Here is a 12,206-nt window from a genome sequence, read left to right as displayed (position 1 = left end):
GACACTGAGATAGGAGGATGTAGAGGTTGAAAATAGCTTGGACTACATAGCAAGATCTATTTCCAAAAGGAAAAGAAAAAGCCAACTATTGATCTTATAATTTATTCAGTATGTTAAAGAACTCAGGATTCTTAGAAGGAGCAGTGACTCCTTGACAATGATTTTGGAAATGCTTTTTTAAACATTAGGGGCTGGCCGGCCATAGTTGTCCTTTTCGGATGTATATAGAAGTATGTGGAGCATGGTTTTTTGGATACAAAACTTTGATTGTATTTTTATTTTCAGGAGTGGCCTGTGGTTCCTTTTGTAATGTCAGTTAGAAACAGGTCTATGGGGCTGGGAAGGTGGCTCAGTGGTAGAGTGCTTGCCTTGCATGCATGAAACCCTGGGTTTGATCCTCAGTACCATGTAAGTAGAAAAAGCCAGAAGTGGCACTGTGGTTCAAGTGGTAGAGCGCTAGCCTTGAGCTGAAGAGCTGAGGGATAGTGCCCAGGCCCAGAGTTCAGGCTCCACAATGAACAAAAACAAACAAAAACAGGTCTATGCTTGTAGTCTGAGTTATATTATACTTATTTTGCACACCTGAATGATATAATTTTATTCCCCCCCCCCCTTTTTTTTTTTGTCAAGGGGCTTGAACTCTGGGCTTGGGTGCTGTTGCTCAACTCTTCAGCTCAAGGCAAGTGCTCTACCACTTGAGCCATAGCGCCACTTCTGGTTCTCTAGTGGTTTATTGGAGATAAGAGTCTCATGAAGTTTCCTATCTGGGCTGGCTTTGAACCATGATCTTCAGATCTCAGCCTCCTGAGTAGCTAGGATTACAGGCATGAGCCACTGGCACCTTGCTATTATTTCCTCATCTTATACCTGCATTAATGGTGTAAATCTATTTCCATGGCAACCAAATTCCTAAGCAGAATAGTTTTGAGTGTATTAAAGAGACAAGTGAGAATGTTGGGTCATATGTTTATTGTGTATTATAATATACATCCTCTCAAGTATTTTTAAGAAAAAGAATCCTAGGAGTATAGCTTATAAATTTATATTATTTTTTTGTCAGTGGGTGAAGAACGGGTAAAAACTTCTCAACAAATCCCAGGGAGTAGGGAATAATGCTTTGAAAAGTAGAGTCTGATTTTAGCCAGTTAATGGCCCATATCATCTTGACAGCTTCTTCTGAGGACAGCTTCTCTCAGCTTCTCTAGATTGGGTTGGTTAGTGAGTTTAAGAGGTTATGATTATCAGCTGGGCACTGGTGGCTCATGCCTGTAATCCTAGCTCCTCAGAAGGCTAAAGTCTGAAGATTGTGGTTCAAAGCTAGCCCAAGCAGGAAAATCTGTGAGACTCTTATCTCCAGTTAACCACCAGAAAACTGGAAGTGGCGAGGCAACTCAAAGTGGTAGAGTGCTAGACTTGAGCAAAAAAGCTCAGGGACAGTGCTTAGTTCCTGAGATCAAGTTCCAGGACTGGAACACACGCACATGTGTGCACGTGCACACACATGTTCACACACACACACACAAAGACACATACACAGAGGTTGTGGTTATCAGAAGATGCTGGGGACAAGAGAGGATGGACATTTAGACCTTTGTCTGTAGAATTAGAAGTTGTTCTCATTTCAAGTCTGCACAGTTGTTACATCATACATGAAGACAAGCTGTATTTTCTGTGAGTTGCTAGATTCCTACAAGATGGGATAAACAGAAAGGGCATAGAAGTTAGTCTTGACAATATGATTGGTAAACTTTGAATCTATAAAGAAATGAACCACAACTGGAGGGAACAGAATGTCTTCAGTAGTGACATGGCACACATCAGTATTTCACTTTTCTGAGAGTGCTGCTACCTTTGCTTGGGTGCTTAGTAACTGCTGGCTTGTTCCTTTAGTTGGACTTGGAAAGTTTGGGTTAAACACACTGGTGTCACTTAATTTGGGGCTGGAAGGCAGAGAGTACAACTCTTAGCAAGTTGGAACCCGAATTCTTGACCTACTTATTAGTCTCTAGATTTCTCTGTTAATCAACCTTGACATTGATGGATTCTAATAACTTCTCTTTGACTCATTTGTGTCAAAAATCGTGTGTGTGTGTGTGTGTGTGTGTGTGTGTGTGTGTGTGTATGTGTGTGTTAAAATAGCAGCCAGAATTCACCAGAAAGTCCTCACTCATCCTACATGATAGACATTCAGTGCTGGTTAATTATTGGTGGGCAAAGTGCCTTCCAGAGCTTGAGCTGGGTGGAGTCCTCGTTAGTCTGCCCAGTTGCTGTGCCATCTGACCCTCTGTGCCCTCTTGAGTTTTCACCAGATTCTGCTGTCTGGTATTTATCATGCATTCATGTGGAGCCTGCTGCCATTCAGCAGCAAACACTTTTGAAGATATGACCCAAGATAGAATATTCTGCCATTGTAAAGATCACTGTGTACTTCCGTCTAGGTTGTAGCTGAGTAGTCCAATGGGTAAGGATGTAAGGCTTTGGAATCAGAAGACAGATCAAACCCCAGCCTGTCATTTAACTTCTGTAATTGATATTGGGGAATTCTCTTAAGTCTCTTAAGAGCCTCAGTTTTTTAAAGGGTAAAAAGGGGATGTCTCTTGCCTCACCAAGTTACTGTAATAATTAACTGCAATAAGGTGTGCCACTTGGAGGGCTTTGCATACTGAGAGTGCTCAGTGATGGTAGGATGCTGGTTTTTCTTTGCATCTTGAGTCTTACTGTTGTACACCCCCCTCCCCATCCAGGTCCTGAGAAGTGAGACACTGCTGATGCGCTTAGCCAGGACTGTGATTGGGAGGTGGTGAAGTGAACGTTCAAGATTCAAGGGCAATCTGCTGCAGGTCTTGCTTCCTTGGGCAGAGAGAATGATGGGCTTCTGCCTCCTAGACTAAATATTTAGCTCTCACTGTCTTAAAGGGTAGGTCTTTTTTTTTAACTCAAACAGAGGTGCTCTGATGTGTTCAAGAATGTGAAAATTGCAAGGCCAAGGCAGCCTTTCCTTTCCTCTTCCTGGGCTTTGAGAGCTGCAGTGGACTTGTGGAGGGGTTTGCTGTGAGAGATTGAGCCCTGAGTTCATTAAGCAGAGCAAGCCACCATCTGCTTCCTCAGCAAGGGGTCTGACTTCATTCCTTAGAGGGATCTTGCCTACTTACAAAGAAAGTCAGGTGAAGGGTCTCTGATTGTTTTGTTGTCTGGCCTGCCGCATGGAAGCCAGCATGGGATAGTAGCATGACTCAAGAGGCATAAATTCATCTGCAAGCAGACTGATGATATTGACACTGTTCCTGCGATGGAAAACTATCCCATAGTACATGGGTGAATGAGTTATATTAACATGGTGGTTTTGTCCCAATACTGGCAAGAAATGGAAAAGAGAACTGGATAACAGTACATTTTTGTTTTTAGTTTTTGGTTGGTTATGGAGCTTGAACTCAGGGTCTGGGTGCTGTCCCTATGCTCTTTTGCTCAAGGCTTGCACTCTGCCACTTTGAGCTACAGCTCCGCTTCTGGTTTTCTAGTGGTTAATTGGAGATAAAAATCTCACAGGGCTGGGAGCGTGGCTCAGTAGTAGAGTGTTTGCCTTACATGCATGAGGCCCTGGGTTCAATTCCTCAGCACCACATAAACAGAAAAAGCCAGAAGTGGTGCTGTGGCTTAAGTGATAGAACGCTAGCCTGGAGCTGAAGAGCTGAGGGACAGCGCCCAGGCCCAGAGTTCAGGCCCCATGACCAGCAAAAAAATAAAAAATAAATAAAAATCTCCCAGACTTTTGTGCCCAGGCTGGCTTTGAAACAAGATCCTCACATCTCAGCCTCCTGAGTAGTTAGGATTATAGGCATGAACCACCAGTGCCCAGCAAACAAAACATTTTTATGATTACTTAAAAATTTTTTTGAAGTGGCGCTGTGGTTCAAGTGGTAGTGCTTGCCTTGAGCTGAAGAGTGCAGGGACAGAGCCCAAACCCAGAGTTAAAGCCCCACGACCAAACAAACAAAAAAAAAGAGCTCTATAAAATCTGGGGCTGGGAAGGTGGCTCAGTGGTAGAGCACTTGCCTTGCATGCATGAGGCCCTGGGTTCGATTCCTCAGCACCACATAAGCAAAAAAAAAGAAAAAAAGCCGGAAGTGGCACTGTGGCTCAAGTGGTAGAGCGCTAGCCTTGAGCTGAAGAGCTGAGGGACCGTGCCTAGGCCCAGAGTTCAGGCCCCACGACCGGACCAAAAAAAAAAAATTTTGTGTGTGTGTGTGTTAGTCCTTGGGCTTGGACTCTGTCCCTAAGTCTTTTGTGCTCAAAGCTTGTACTTTACTACTTGAGCCTCAGCTCCATGTCTGGCTTTTTGGGTATTTAATTGGAGTCTCATGCCTATAATCCTAGCTCCTCAGAAGGCTGAGATCTGCGGATTGCAATTTGAAGCCAGCCTGGGCAAGAAAGTCTGTGAGACTCTTATCTTCTATTAAGCACCAAAAGAAGAAGAAGAAAAAAGCTGGAAGTGGAGCTGTGGCTCAAGTGGTAGAGTACTAGCTTTATGCAACAAAGCTCAGGGACAGCTCTTAGGACTGGTGCACTGGGGGTGGGAGGTGGAGGTGGGGGGGTTGGGGGGGAGGGAGGACAGGAGGGAGGGAGGGAAAGAGAAAGGAGAGAAAGAAAAGAGCATGTGTATTTAGGGCTTAAACAATTTATTTTCATTTTTTAATATATATTTTTTATTGTAAAGATACTGTACAGAGGGGTTACGGTTACATGAGCAAGGTAATGAGTCCATTTCCTATCCAGTATTATTACCCCCTCCTGAGTATATTCATTTCAGTTGTGTGTATGAGGTTTTGAAGAGCTAAAGGCCTTCATTCCTCACTAGCTGTTGGTATTGGCCAATGTTGTTCCAAATCTGCATGGGAACATGTCCCTCTAGTGATTCTCTGCGTATGAAAGTTTCAAAACTCTTCTCATATTTTCATTCTCCCACCTTTTCCTCCTTTTTGTCCTGCTTTATGAAAATGCACCAGATTTATTGGCTCCCTTGCCTTGGCATTAGTGACCTTTGAGGGCTTAAAAGGGCTATATTCTGGGAACCTGTGCAGCCCCAAAGTCTCTGGTGAGCTCTAAATAGCTCATCGGCTGTGTCTGCAGACAGCCCATCCCAGAAAGGAAAGAAAAATAAACTCAGACGGGTGTGAGGCTGCTGGGAACACTTCAGGAAGTCCTGGGAGGGCCAGTGGAGAATTGGGAAGGGAAACCAACAGAGAAAGGGAATTTGGGAGCTGAGCCTTCAGGTACTGGGCTTCTCTGTTAGTGTTGGCTATAGCTGCCCCATCTTCCATTGTGACAACTACGAGCTACCTGACTGTGAGATGTCACTCTGTCAACTTGAAACTGAGTTTAGCTCCTTCGCAGTTTCCATTCAGTCCTCCCACTCAGCAGCGTTTCCTTAAATTCTGGCTGCAGCATTATTTAACGTTGCTGAGGAAGAGAAGGGAGTAAGCAAAACAGTGATAAATGAGACAGTTTCTGTTTGTGTGTTTTCTTCTAAGCAGTTGGCAGGTATGGAATAAATTGGGACCATGATTAGTAAGGACCCCACAAAGCCAGACATCAAAAGTCATCATGAGCCAGGTGCCAGTGGCTCAGGCCTATAATCATAGCTACTTAGAAGGCAGAGATCTGAGGATTGAGGTTTGAAGCTAATCTGGGGCAGACAAATCCAAGAGATTCTTATCTCTAATTAACTAGCAAAAAGCCAGATGTAGAGATATGACTCAAATAGTAAAGCCCCAATCGAATGCAAAAAAGGCTGAAAAAAGAGCCCGAGGCCCTAAGTTTAAGCTCTAGTGCTTGGGGAAGTGGAGAAGATAGTCCTGGAGATAAATTCCACATTAACTTATATACTGATATATTAGTTATGCTTTAACTTAAATGATACATACTCCATTGTTATATATTTATTCAGGTTCCATAGATTTTTATTTGGTAGTTCCTCTATATGAACCTAGGGAGATGTGATGCTAGAAATCTGGTTAGGGGGCCTGGGAATGTGGCTGTGTGGTGGAGTGTTTGCCTAGAATGCATGGAGCCCTGGGTTTGATTCCTCAATACCACATAAACAAAAAAATCTGGAAGGAGCATTGTGGCTCAAGTGATAGAGTGCTAACCTTGAGCAAAAGAAGCTCAGGGACAGTGCTCAGGCCTTGAGTTCAAGCCCCAGGACTGGCAAAAAAAAAAAACAAAACAAAAAACTGGTTAGGACTAGGAGGAAGCATGGCATATGAAGGCACTGGTCACAAAGCAATAAAAGTTATGCTTCCTGACATCAAGAATTGCCTCTTAATAGAAGACAGATGAATTGGGCAACAGTCTTAAGTCTATGGTAATGGGTCCCTTAGTGGTGTTGTGTGTTACAGGTAAGAGAGACACAGGGGGAAGTTTACTTAGTGGATTTGGAGGTGATTTCACACAATTGAGCTGCATTTTGAAGGCATTTGCCTGACCCCCGAGGTAGGGGTCAAGGAGATTCTACTGGCATGTACAGCAAAGGCAAGGGTAATAAGAGAATGTATCGTAACTTATCCTGAGAAGTAGAGAATATTTGGCAGTGTTGGTATGTAAGTTATTGATTGGGGAGATATCACTGCAGCCCACTATGGTTTCTAAGACCAAATCTAGCTTGCCACCTGTTTTTTTTTTTTTTTTTGGTCCGGTCATGGGGCCTGAACTCTGGGCCTGGGCGCTGTCCCTCAACTCTTCAGCTCAAGGCTAGTGCTCTACCACTTGAGCCACAGTGCCACTTCCGGCTTTCTTTTTTTTCTTTTTTTTTTTTTTTTGCTTATGTGGTGCTGGGGAATCGAACCCAGGGTCTCATGCATGCAAGGCAAGCGCTCTACCACTGATCCACCTTCCCAGCCCTGATCTCAGCCTCTTGAATAGCTAGGACTACATGCATGAACCACCGGCACCCAGCTCATTTACTATTTTCTATCTCTGTATTTTGTTTGGAAGGTGTCAGTTTGGGTCTTTTGCTATTTTAAATCACATTGCTTTGTTTTGTTTGTCTCCTCTAGTCTCCATACACCATTCTTCTTGTTTTTAGTTGGTTGTGTGGCTTGAACTCAGGGTCAGGACACTGTTCCTAAGCTCTTTTGTTCAAGGCTAGTGCTCTACCACTTTGAGCCACAGCATCACTTCCAGTTTTCTGGTTAGTTGGAGATAAGAGTTTCACAGACTTTTTGGCCTGGGCTGGCTTTGAACCATGATCCTCAGATCTCAACCTCCTTACATGTGTGAGCAGGCTCTCTGAATAGGGGTACTTCATGACTTTTGAGCAGAGTCGGTCCTATGAAAGTACATCTATAAGAGGAAGAGAAATAAAAACCACACTTAAGAGACAGAGCAAAATATCGTATTCTTAATCATAGGCAAGAGGACCGAGACAAAATGACAGCATCACAGAATGCAGGAGTGATAATTCTATGTTAGCCAGATCTGTGACCAGACTCTAGGGCTTCTCAGTCCTAGAAATTTGTGACAAAAAGAGAAAGGATTCAGAGGGAAGCTAATTTAAAAATAAATATGGGTCTTGGAGGAATGAGTCTTTATTCATGAGAGCTTGCGCAGCTTGGTACATGGTGATAGACCAGAGCACCACTGGCTGTGAATGCTTTGGACAGCTGTGATGGCAAGGAAAGGGGTTGCATAAGCCATGGTGTTTGTGGCTGTGGTTTGGTATGATGAGTTTAGACTTTTCCTTTAGGATTCTGTTGGAACTGGATAGCTCTTTTAGAAGCGCCAAGGTTGGTGGAGGTGGTTTGGGATTTGGTTCAGTGACTACCTTTGGGATTACAAACTGCATAGCCTAATAGAATGCCTTTCAAATGCTGAAATAATCCCATAATTAGGCTTTTCACTGAAATACAGTATTGTTTTATGGTTTCATGAAGTTATTTTGAAAATGTAGTGAAGGTATTGGTCTCAGTATTCTTTGAGCTTTCCCACTTATTTATCAGTTTTTACCACCCTGGCATCTGCTCCTATCATTCTTCAAAATTTACTGCCATAAAAGTCCATCTGAGCTATTGGCAGGTTTAACACAGTGGCCAAATCCTTTCTAGAAGCATTTTGTGCCTTGACTTCTTTAATAATAGAATAATGAAATTCCAGTATTGCTTTTTTTTTCCTTCTGGCTTTTAAAAGCCTAATTATTTAAAAAGTAAGTTTGAGCCAGGTACCAGTGGCTCATGACTGTAATCCTAGCTACTCATAAGGCTGAGATCTAAGGATTGTGATTCAAAGTCAGCCCAGGCAGGAAAGTTCCTTATCTCTAGTTAATCACCAAAAAGCTGGAAGTGGGACTGTAACTCAAGTGGAAGAGTACTAGTCTTGAGCAAAATAGCTCAGGGACAGCACCCTGAGTTCAAGCCCCAGACCAGTGTGTACATGTGTGCCCATGCACCCCCTCACATAAACACACACATGTATGCACAAATAAATAAATACCAAGATTGAGTCAGGTGTAGTATATGTATATATATGATCCCAGCATTCTTGAGAGTGACACAGAATTGTGATTTCTAATCCAGTTTGTCTCAAAAAATAAAAGGAAGAAATGTTGGGTTCCTGAAGAAAAATAGTGTATATATGTATATGTATAGTATACTGTATGTGTGTGTATGTATTTCATAAAAAAGGGTGACTGATTATGCTATTCAAAAGAGGCATTTTAGAGCTAGATGCCAGTGGCTCATACCTGTAATCCTAACTACTTAAGATGCTAAGATCTGAGGATGTCTGTTTGGAGCCAACCTGGACAGAAAAGTCCCTGAGACTCTTATCTCCAATTAGTCACCAAAAACCCAAAAGTGGAGTTGGTGGCTCAAGTGGTAGAGCTTTCATGCTCAAGACAGAAAGTGGTGTTCAGGCCTGGCCCCAAAACCGACCAAAAAAAAAAAAAAAAGAAAGAAATTAATTAAAAACGTAGGATATGGAGGAAAAAAGGGAGATTTTTTTTTTTTGGGTCGTCGTGGGGCCTGAACTCTGGGCCTGGGCGCTGTCCCTCAGCTCTTCAGCTCAAGGCTAACGCTCTACCACTTGAGCCATAGCACCACTTCCGGCTTTTTTCTGCTTATGTGGTGCTGAGGAATGGAACCCAGGGCCTCATGCATGCAAGGCAAGCACTCTACCACTGAGCCACCTTCCCAGCCCAAGGGAGATTAGGTTTATTTTGTTTTTTCCTTAACAATTTTATCTTGAGATTTTTACCTTAAAACAATTTCAGGAACTGGGAAGGTGGCTCAGTGGTAGTTCAGCGCTATCCTTGAGCTGAAGAGCAGAGGGATGGCGCCCAGGCCCAGAGTTCAGGCCCCATGACCAACCCAAAAAAAAAAAAAATCATAGTTTTTGTTTTGTTTTGTTTCGTTTTTGGTCTGGAGATCAAACTGAGGGACTCAATTTAGTATACTAAGCACATACTTTTTCCCTGGCTTAAAAAGAAAAGGAAGAGGGAATTTTACTTGAAATCAAATTATATATGTGTTCTTTTTTTCTTTATACATAGAAAGGGATGATGAGTAGAGTCGAGGTCTTGCTTCTTCCTGTTTCATGTTGTTTGTTGGATTTCTGGTGGCGCGTGGCCTGAGGCCTGGCAGAACACTGCTTCAAGGGCTCTGTGTGTTCTATTCATCTTTGTGTCCCTACTAGGACCCAGCATAGTGCCTGGCTGCACGTAGCAGCCGCTCAGTCAATATTTGTTGAGTTGAAAGAGTCTTGTATTCCCCCTCGTCATTTGCCAGAACTTCAGGTGGGTCTTGCTACTGGTTTACATTCCTTGGCGTCCTGATTCCTGAGGTGTGATGGCTTGAGGGGCCTTGGTCGGGGGAGACTGGTTTTCTGCTTCCTCAGCATCTCTCACCACCAGAGGGGTGGGTTTCTCTGCCTGCTCAGTTCCCCTTGTTTCACATTTATTTTTTTGTGATTGATACTGATTTCAGGGCCTCGGCGCTGTCCCTGAGCTTCTTTTGCTCAAGGCTAGTATTCTACCACTTGAACTATAGCTCTGCTTTTGGTTTCCTTGCCAGGGCTGACTTCAAACAATCCCCAGATCTCAGCCTCCTGATTAGCTAGAATTACAGGTGTGAGCCATCAGCACCTGGCTTTTTTTTTTTTTTTTTTTTTGCCAATTTTGGGGCTTGGACTCAGGCCTGGGCACTGTACCCTGAGCTTCTTTTGCTCAAGGCTAGCACTCTACCACTTGAGCCACAACATCACTTCTGGCTTTTTCTGTTTATATGTTAATTAGGAATCGAACCCAGGGCTTCAAGCTTGCTAGGCAGGCACTCTACCACTACTGGCTGCATTTTTTGAGACAGGGAGTCACTATGTTGTTCATCTTGGTCTCAAACATCTTAGAGACTTAAGTGGTCTCTTGCTTCAGCCTCTTGAGTAGTTATGACTAGAGGTATGTGCTCTGCTGGCAGGTTCCATTCTTTAAAAACAATGGGGAGGTGATGAGTGACTGGATTGACAAAAATATGCAAAGTTCTACAGATTATAGGCCCAAGAGTGCTTTTGAACCTGATTTGCTTGCTTCTTTAATTTATTCAACATACTAGGTGCTGGGTGTGCAAAGCCACACAAAATAATTATGTGGTCCTACTGTCTTGGCCTTATTGGAGACAGACATTACATAAACACAGACAAATACATGCTTGCAAGTAGAAGTGCCATGGAGGAAGTGATCAGTGTGCTTTGTTAGAAAATGAAAGATTTACTCTCATTTGGGAGATGAGGGACATTTGATTTGGCTTAGAAGCCATCTGGGTGGAGTCCAGAAAAGAGTGTGCCAGGCAAACAGATTGGAAAAGGGCCTGAATTTCCCTCAGCAAGAGCTTAGAAGGCTATGCCAAGAAAAGAAAGTCCGTGTTTGTTTTGATATGCAGTTGTTTGAATCTGTGGAAGTAGAATCCAACAGATATAGAAGAGTCATCTCAAGGAGAGGGTCATCTCTTATATAGATCCTTCAAGATACTTTGGGGGTCAGATTCAATGATAATATGATAGCAGTAGAAAGAAGGTAAAGATACTGTCTGGTCCATCTACAAGTTGGTATTTCAAGTCCCTTTCTAGACCAGCTCCATGCAGATTCTTCCTTTATGTTAGGGGAGCTTGGAGGCCCAATTCTTGCTCCTGTGAGAGCATCCCATTCCTTTATCATTCAGATGCAGGATTTGTCCTAGTCTTCAGGACAAATCACAATCTGTGCTGAGTAGGTGAACACTTCCCCTCTGAACTTGGGCTTTTTCTCAAGGTCAGACATGTTTTAGCATTCTTTTCAATTAAGCCCAATATACAACCTAGAATTGGATGAGTCACAATTTATTGTTTGTTCTCTCATGAGATGAATGTCTTGGTCCAGTAAAGCTGCCACCATTGAGAGGATTTCTGTGTACTCCAGACTGAACAAAAGTAAAAAATTTGTCTTTCTGTAATTTAGAATGGACTTAGCAGCAGTTTTATTTTTACCTTCCCTGTCTGGCAGCCTAGAGGTAGGGTGTGGAATGGAGCCATAAATTATTGTTAGAATGACTAGAATGGTTCTATTTTAACTGTAATTGAACCTTTCCTGGCTCACCTCTCCTTTTTTAAAATCCACAGAGTAAAGAGGAAGAGTAGCAAAAGGTGTGGGTAGAGTACAGTTGTTTATTGATACCCTTCTCAATGGTAGAGGCTGGTTCTTTTCCCATCACCATTTCTCTTTTTAATTTTTTTTTTTTTTGTGCTTCTATTTCAAGTGCCAATATCTTGCTGGTTCTGTCTTGCTGGAAGCTAGCCTAGCATTACTCAATTTTTTGTTTTTTCCCTCATACTGCTATTAAAAGACAATGACCAGTTTAGTGTACTTGGAGAAGAGGTGGAATGGGAGACAGAAGCCCTCTAGGTTGTAGTAATCCCAGGGAAATATCAATTCTCTTTCCTTGGATTAGAATGAGATGGGTTAAATTTATTAGGCAATCTTAACCTGTGTTTGTTTTATTAAAATGGCAGAAAACCAGTCATCAATCATTAGATCCTTTTTTTGGGGGTGGGGGGGAGTCATGGGGCTTGAACTCTGAGCCTGAGTGGTGTCCCTCAGCTCTTCAGCTCAAGGCTAGTGCTCTGCCACTTGAGCTAGTTCTCTGGTGGCTTATTGGAGATTAGAGTCTCATGGACTTTCCTGCTGGGGC

General features: G+C 42.9%; 1 protein-coding gene across 3 annotated transcripts in view; it reads left to right on the top strand.

Annotated features, from left to right (window-relative positions):
* Wwp2 (WW domain containing E3 ubiquitin protein ligase 2) overlaps window positions 1-12,206 on the top strand; it is a 114,974-nt gene that overhangs the window by 50,774 nt on the left and 51,994 nt on the right. The gene's annotated exons all lie outside the window — the stretch shown is intronic.

The sequence above is a fragment of the Dipodomys spectabilis genome, unplaced genomic scaffold (genome assembly GCF_019054845.1).
Source record: "Dipodomys spectabilis isolate Male_0828 unplaced genomic scaffold, ASM1905484v1 ptg000273l, whole genome shotgun sequence".
In the NCBI taxonomy this organism is placed as follows: domain Eukaryota; kingdom Metazoa; phylum Chordata; class Mammalia; order Rodentia; family Heteromyidae; genus Dipodomys; species Dipodomys spectabilis.
This window is presented reverse-complemented; position numbering and strand designations above follow the sequence as displayed.